Source organism: Bubalus kerabau, chromosome 11 (genome assembly GCF_029407905.1).
Source record: "Bubalus kerabau isolate K-KA32 ecotype Philippines breed swamp buffalo chromosome 11, PCC_UOA_SB_1v2, whole genome shotgun sequence".
Lineage (NCBI taxonomy): Eukaryota > Metazoa > Chordata > Mammalia > Artiodactyla > Bovidae > Bubalus > Bubalus kerabau.
Window position 1 is genome coordinate 104,465,283 of NC_073634.1, and position 7,986 is coordinate 104,473,268.

The following is a 7,986-nucleotide window of genomic DNA, read 5'->3' on the forward strand; positions in this document are numbered from 1 at the left end:
CAGGACACTGCATGGAGCTTGAGAGGTGGCCTCATGGTCCAGGCCGCGGGGCTGGCCCAGATTAAGGCTCTCAAACCCTAAAATGCATGATTGTCATGAAAGACGAGGAAACGGGATTTAGGGGTCCATGGACGCCGGACGGCCACAGTGACTCCTGTCACTAAACTCTTTTAAGTAAAATCAAAATAGAAATCATGCAGACCAGTGTGCCGCTAGCCTGGAAGCCTACAGGAAACACCTGGGAACCTTGTTAAACTGCGGATCCTCATTCCGTAAGCGGGGCCGAGATCCTGCAGTCCTCATTCCTGCTCCCAGGTGCCGCTGAAGCTGGTGACTGGACCAACTTGATGTGGGGAAAACCGTTAAACCAGGACCAAGCCAAGGGCGCCCCGTAGAGTCTGTGCTCAGCACTGTTGTGAGGTTCTAGCTAATGAAACAAACAGCAAAAAATGAAATGTGTAGTATGAAATCTAGAAGAGAAAAAATGACGCTCTGGCTAGAATATGCAAGAGCCCATGAAAAATTAGAATAAGAGGACTCAGAAAAGTGATTATAGTAATCAGTAGCAATATTCAGTTAAAAGTGGAAAAAATGTAAAATTCCTCTCTATAGTGATTGAAAAAACAGTAAAACTTAGGCATAAATTTAACAGGAAACAAAAGAACAATTTTTTTAGAAGTAAAGTACGTGTGTTATAAGGCGCCATACAAGGAGTCTGGGACAGCTAGTGTTTGGAGGAAAAAAAAAAAAAAAACCCAATGCCTCTAAAAAGAGCAAAGAACAAAATGCTATGCTATGCTATGCTATGCTAAGTCCTTCAGTCATGTCCGACTCTGTGTGACCCCATAGACAGCAGCCCACCAGGCTCCCCCGTCCCTGGGATTCTCCAGGCAAGAACACTGGAGTGGGTTGCCATTTCCTTCTCCAATACATGAAAGTGAAAAGTGAAAGTGAAGTCGCTCAGTCGTGTCCAACTCTTCATGACCCCATGGACTGCAGCCTACCAGGCTCCTCCGTCCATGGGATTTTCCAGGCAAGAGTACTGGAGTGGGGTGCCATTGCCTTCTCCAAAAGAACAAAATATCTGCATAGAAAGATGTAATATAAAATATCTAGCTTTCTTAAACAGACTTAATGAAATTCCAACAAGAAAGCCAAGCTTTTAAAACTGACAAAGATGTTTAAAAAATTAATATGGAAGGAAAATGTGCAAAAATTGCTAATTTTTTCAGTTTAATGAGGGAAAACTATCTTCACCAGATTTTGAAACTTACGATGAAGCTGAAGTAAACGCAGAGCGCAGCATGGCTTTGCCACAGAACTGGAATGGTAAAACACAGAAAGCCCCGAAAGCATTCCAAGTGTGTGTGTGACATTAATTTTTGGCCCAGATAGCATTTTAGTTGAGTCAGGGCAGACCGTAAGCAGAGTTGGGTAACTGGTTAGAAAAAAAAAAGATTCTCCTCCTGTTGTATAAATAAAGTCTAGATGGGTTACAGAGCTAAGTAGTATGAAATAAAGGTGTACTAATCTTATATGAAGCTTAGGGGAGTATTTTTATAACTTCAGGGTGTTAGGCAGCGTGGAAGGGGCAGCCTCCCAGAATCTGGAATACTGTCGAGGAAAAGACTGGTAGCTTTGAGTTCTGTGTGTTAAGGAAGAACTTACTTAAACCGTCGGATGATTTTTACTTATCAGATTGGAAAACATTAGATTGATTCCGGAGCTGGTGAAACCTTGACCCTCTCATTTGTCGCTAGGGCGGTGTGCATTGCTACCCTCTTTGTAGAAAACGGACTATGGTATCTATTAGTGATATGTGTACTGGGTATTAATGTGCATGTATGTGCAAAGACCAGAGTCTGGGAGGATGTGCTCCAAACTGCTGAGGGTGACTGCCTTTGGGGAGGGACTGGCACTTGTGCAACACATGGCTGAAGTTTAAAATGCGGGAGTATTCATGGGTTGTGCAATTAAAAAACAAGGAAAAAATGTGTGTGCCTTTTGACCCAGTCATTCCAGTTTTGGGATCCTCCAGGGTCGAAGAAGCCATCCGTCTGGACAGACGTTTGTCAGTGTTGTTACTGAAGGGCCCCGAAGGAGAGCTGGCTGGGGCAACTCTGGAATGAAAGCTCTGATGATGTTGGGGCGCGTCCTGATTTGGGGGATGTTAAAATACACGTCTTAGCGTCGCAGCGGGGTGGCGTCGAGGTGTTTGACTTGGAGAGTGGTAGAGAAAGGCCTTTCTGAGAAGGCTGAGTGTGGGTGCGGCCGTCCCCAGGTGGTTCCATCATTTTGCATTCCCACCAGCACCTGTTGGGGGTCCCAGTTGCTCCACAAACTCATCAGTCCCTGGTTTTTGTCAATCTTTTACATTTTAGGGCTTCTGGTTGTTAAAACTATGGTGATATTTCAGTGTGGCTTTAATTTGCATTTTGCTGACTAATGGATGATATTGGGCTTTTTATCATGCTCATAAGCTGTGATGATGATCTGATGATCTCTTTTAAAATTTTATTTATTTTTGGCTGCTCCGGGTCTTTGCTGCTCTTGAGGGGGTTTTCTCTAGTTGTGGCGAGTGGGGGCTCCTCCTCTGTGCTGCAGGGGCTCCTCACTGTGGTGGCGTCCCTGGTTGCAGGGCACAGGCTTTGGTAGTCGCAGCTTGTGGGCTCAGTTGCTGCAGTGCGTGGGGCTAGGTGCTCTGCGGCATGTGGGATATTCCCAGATCAGGGATGGAGCCGTGTTTCCTGAGTTGGCAGGCGGATTCTTCCCCACTCCACCACCAGGGAAGTCCTGGATCGCTTGTGCTTGTTCAAGTCTCATGCCTGTTTCTGGGCTGGATTGTCTTTCTCTTATCAGTTCAGAGGAGTTCTTGGGTGCTTTCTAGGTATGAGTCCGGTGTGAGATTCAGGGATTGCAAATACCTTCTACTTTTGTAGCTTCCCTCTTTACTCCCTTAATGGTGTTGTCGGATGAAAAGAAGTTCTCAACTGTAATTATGCAGATTTATCTTTTCCTTTATGGATTTTGTTCTTTTGGCTTTAGAAAAATTTCCCTGCTCCTGGGTCATGATCAGATATTCTCTTTTGTTGTTTTCGAGAGCTAGAAGCATTATTGGTCTCTTTTTATATTGTTTTCAGATTTCCACCCAGCTGGACTAGATCCTAGAGGTCCGTTTGTCTGTTTTGGTTACCACAGTCATACTTCATTTCTAAGACTTGATAGTAAGTCTTGCCATTGAGTGGGTCAGGTCCTGGCACCATCTTTGAGGGTCTGGATCATTTACAATCATTTGTATGCACAGTAAATTTTGGAATTAACAATTCACCTCCTAAAAGCACTGGGATGTTGGCTATGACCGCTTTAAATCTATAGATTCATATGGGGACAACAGACATCTTCATAACACTGTTTTCCCAACAAACGTGGAGAATCTCATGTTTAACAGGTTGTTTAAACAGTTCCCTTGATTTCTTGTGTGTGTGTGTGTGTGTGAAATTCCGCACATCTTTTGTTAGTATCCACAGGGTATTTGCTTTTTTTCATGCTATTATAAATGTGATCGCTTTTTTGCTACTTGCTAGTGCACAAAAATGCAATTGATTCTTGGCTTTGAATCCAGCACCTCTTTCTAAATTCACTTATTCTGGTAACTTATCTGGAGATTCTGTTGGATTTTCAATTTGCACGGTCTCTTCTATGTATAGTATTATAATCTATATATATAATGAGTTTTTGGTTTTCCTTTCCAGTCCTTACTCTCCTTACACTGTCTGGGACCCCAAGTACAATGCCAGGTAGCAGAGCTGACAAGGGCCACCTTCTTTTTCCTTGTTTCAAAAGGAAGGCTTCCACATACCCTGTTATCAAGGAAGTACTCTTCTGTTCCTGTTTTGCTAAGAGTTTGTGTGTTTGTGTTTAATTACACTTTTTAATCATGCACGGGGGAATTCTCTGTGGCCCTGTGGTTGGGACGTGAGCCTCCATTGCAGGCAGGATCCCTGGTCAGGAACTAAGTTCCTGTGAGCCACTCAGCTTGGTGCAAAAAAAAAAAAACAAAAAAAAAAACCCATGCACAGATACTGAATTTCATTACTTTTACGTGTCTGCTGAGAAGGTTATCTCACTTATTCTCTTAATATGGCAACTTCATGTTGATTTTCAAATGTTAAGGTAACTTTTCACTCCTGGAACAAGCCATCCTGATCATGACGTGTTATCCTTTTTAATACACGATGGACTGTTTCTGGATATTTTCTTTATGATTTTTGGTACCTGTGTTCATAAGTGAAGTTGATCTGTAATTTCATTCTTACTTGTGGCTTTGATAGCAGGGTTGTTACACGAGTTGGGGGGCACTTTCCTTTTGGAAGTGTTGTGTAACATCAGTCATTTCTTACTGTTCTTGAGAAGAGCATGTAAAGCTCCTCTCTAGCGTCACAGATTTGTTCATTTCTCCATGTCGGCTCTCGCCTTAGATATTTTGAGGCTATGTACTTAGATGCAATGCGAAGAGGCATATATATTTAGAAATAGTTAAATCTTTCTGTTGCGTGTACCTTACAGCTTTCCAGGGATCACTTTAACTCCAGTAGTGTCTTTTGCCTTTTTTTTTATATTAATATAGCTACATTAATTTTTGGGTGGCTGTATTTGAAAATAAAAGTATGGAAAAAGACATACTCTGCTTTCTGTCTGAACCTTTATATTTTAGGTAGATACATCTTGTTAACAGCACACAGATTTTGGTCTGACAGTCTGCCTTCCAATAGAGAATGTAGTCCATTTATTGTGGTTAAAAAAGACAAGGGTTTGAAGCCACCACCTCACTGTGTGCTTTTTCTACTGGTCCCACCGGTGCTATTCTTCTGTCTCCTTCCTCCCTTGCCTTTTATTTATTTATTTTTCAGTTCAGTTCAGTTTCTCTCAGTCGTGTCCGGCTCTTTGCAACCCCACAGACTGCAGCACACCACGCTCCTCTGTCCATCACCAACTCCCAGAGCTTGCTCAAACTCATGTCCATTGAGTTGGTGATGCCATCCAACCATCTCATCCTCTGTCGTCCCCTTCTCCACCTGCCTTCAATCTTTCCCAGCATCAGGGTCTTTTCCAGTGAGTCAGTTCTTTGCATCAAGTGGCCTAAGTATTGGAGTTTCAGCTTCAGCATCAGTCCTTCCAATGAATATTCAGGACTGATTTCCTTTAGGATGGACTGGTTGGCTCTCCTTGCAGTCCAAGGGACTCTCAAGAGTTCTGCAACACAGCTCTCACATCCATACATGACTACTGGAAAAACCATAGCTTTGACTAGACAGACCTTTGTTGGAAAAGTAATGTCTCTGCATTTTAATATGCTATCTAGGTTGGTTGTAACTTTTTTTCCAAGGATCAAGCGTCTTTTAATTTCATGGCTGCAGTCATCATCTGCAGTGATTTGGGCACCCCAAAATAGTCTGTCACTGTTTCCACTGTTTCCCCATCGATTTACCATGAAGTAATGGGACCAGATGCCATGATCTTGGTTTTCTGAATGTTGAGTTTTAAGCCAACTTTTTCACTCTCCTCTTTCACTTTCATCAAGAGGCTTAGTTCTTCGCTTTTTGCCATAACGGTGGTGTCATCTGCATATCTGAGGTTATTGATATTTCTCCCAGCAATCTTGATTCCAGGTTGTGCTTCATCCAGTCCAGCATTTCACATGATGTACTCTGCATATAAGTTAAATAAGCAGGGTGACAATATACAGCCTTGACGTACTCCTTTCCCAATTTGGAACTGGTCTGTTCCATGTCCAGTTCTAACTGTTGCTTCTTGACCTGCATACAGATTTCTCAGGAGGCAGTTCATGTGGTCAGGTATTCCCATCTCTTGAAGAATTTTCCACAGTTTGTTGTGATCCACACAGTCATAGGCTTTTTGGCATAGTCAATAAAGCAGAAGTAGATGTTTTTCTGGACTCTCTTGCTTTTTCTATGATCCAGCGGATGTTGGCAATTTGATCTCTGGTTCCTCTGCCTTTTCTAAAACCAGCTTGAACATCTGGAAGTTCACGGTTCACGTATTGCTTAAGCCTGGCTTGGAGAATTTTGAGCATTACTTTGCTAGCGTGTGAGATGAGTGCAATTGTGCGGTAGTTTGAGCATTCTTTGGCATTGCCTTTTGTTGGGATTGGAATGAAAATTGACCTTTTCCAGTCCTGTGGCCACTGCTGAGTTTTCCAGATTTGCTGGCATATTGAATGCAGCACTTTCACAGCATCATCTTTCAGGATTTGAAATAGCTCATCTGGAATTCCATCACCTCCACTAGCTTTGTTCGTAGTGATGCTTCTTAAGGCCCACTTGACTTCACATTCCAGGATGTCTTGCTCTAGGTCAGTGATCACACCATCGTGATTATCTGGGTCCTAAAGATCTTTTTTGTACAGTTCTCCTGTGTATTCTTGCCACCTCTTCTTAATATCTTCTGCTTCTGATAGGTCCACACCATTTCTGTCCTTTATTGTGCCCATCTTTAAGTTGCCATCTGAAAAGTTCCCTTGGTATCTCTAATTTTCTTGAAGAGATTTCTAGTCTTTTCCATTCTATTGTTTTCCTCTGTTTCTTTGCATTGATCACTAAGGAAGGCTTTATCTCTCCTTGCTATTCTTTGGAACTCTGCATTCAGGTGGGTATATCTTTCCTTTTCTCCTTTGCCTTTTGCTTCTCTTCTTTTCATAGCTATTTGTAAGGCCTCCTCAGACAACCATTTTGCCTCTTTGCATTTCTTTTTCTTGGGGATGGTCTTGATCACTGCCTCCTGTACAATGTCACGAACCTCCATCCATAGTTCTTTAGGCACTCCCTTGAATCTATTTGTCACTTCCACTGTATAGTCATAAGGGATTTGATTTAGGTCATACCTGAATGGTCTAGTGGTTTTCCCTACTTTCTTCAATTTAAGTCTGAATTTGGCAATCAGGAGTTCATGATCTGAGCCACAGTCAGCTCCTGGTCTTGTTTTTGCTGACGGTATAGAGCTTCTCCATCTTTGGCTGCAAAGAATATAATCAGTCTGATATTGGTGTTGACCATGTGGTGATGTCCATGTGTAGAGTCTTGAGTTGTTGGAGGGTGTTTGCTATGATCAGTGTGTTCTCTTGGCAAAACTCTATTAGCCTTTGCCCTGCTTCATTCTATGCTCCAAGGTCAAATTTACCCATTATTCCACGTATCTCTTGACTTCCTACTTTTGCATTCCAGTTCCCTATGATAAAAAGGACATGTTTTTTGGGTGTTAGCTCTAGAAAGTCTTGTAAGTCTTCCTAGAACCATTCAACTTCAGCTTCTTCAGCATTGCTGGTTGGGGCACAGACTTGGATTACTGTGATAATGAATGGTTTGCCTTGGAAATGAACAGAGATCATTCTGTCATTTTTGAAAATGCTTCCAAGTACTGCATTTCAGACTCTTTTGTTGATTATGGTGGCTACTCCATTTCTTCTAAGGGATTCTTGCCCACAGTAGTAGATATAATGGTCATCTGACGTAAATTCACCCATTCCTGTCTATTTTAGTTCACTGATTCCTAAAATGTCGGTGTTCACTCTTGCCATCTCCTGTTTGATCACTTCCAATTTACCTTGATTCATGGACCTAACTTTCCAGGTTCCTGTGCAGTATTGTTCTTTACAGCATCAGGCTTTACTTCCATCACCAGTCACATCCACAACTGAGTGTCGTTTTTGCTTTGACTCCATCTCTTCATTCTTTCTGGAGTTATTTTTAAACATTATTTATAACTATTTATTTTTACACTTTATTTTAAACATCACTTTTGGCTGTGCTGGCCTTGATCGCTGCGCAGGCTCTTCTCCAGTTGCAGTGAGCTGGGGCTCCTCTCTCGTCACGTGTGTGTCCTTCTCACTGTGGTGTCTTCTCGTTGTGGAGCATGCGCCCCAGGGAGAGCGGGCTCAGTTGCCGTGGCTCCTGGGCTCTACTGCACAGG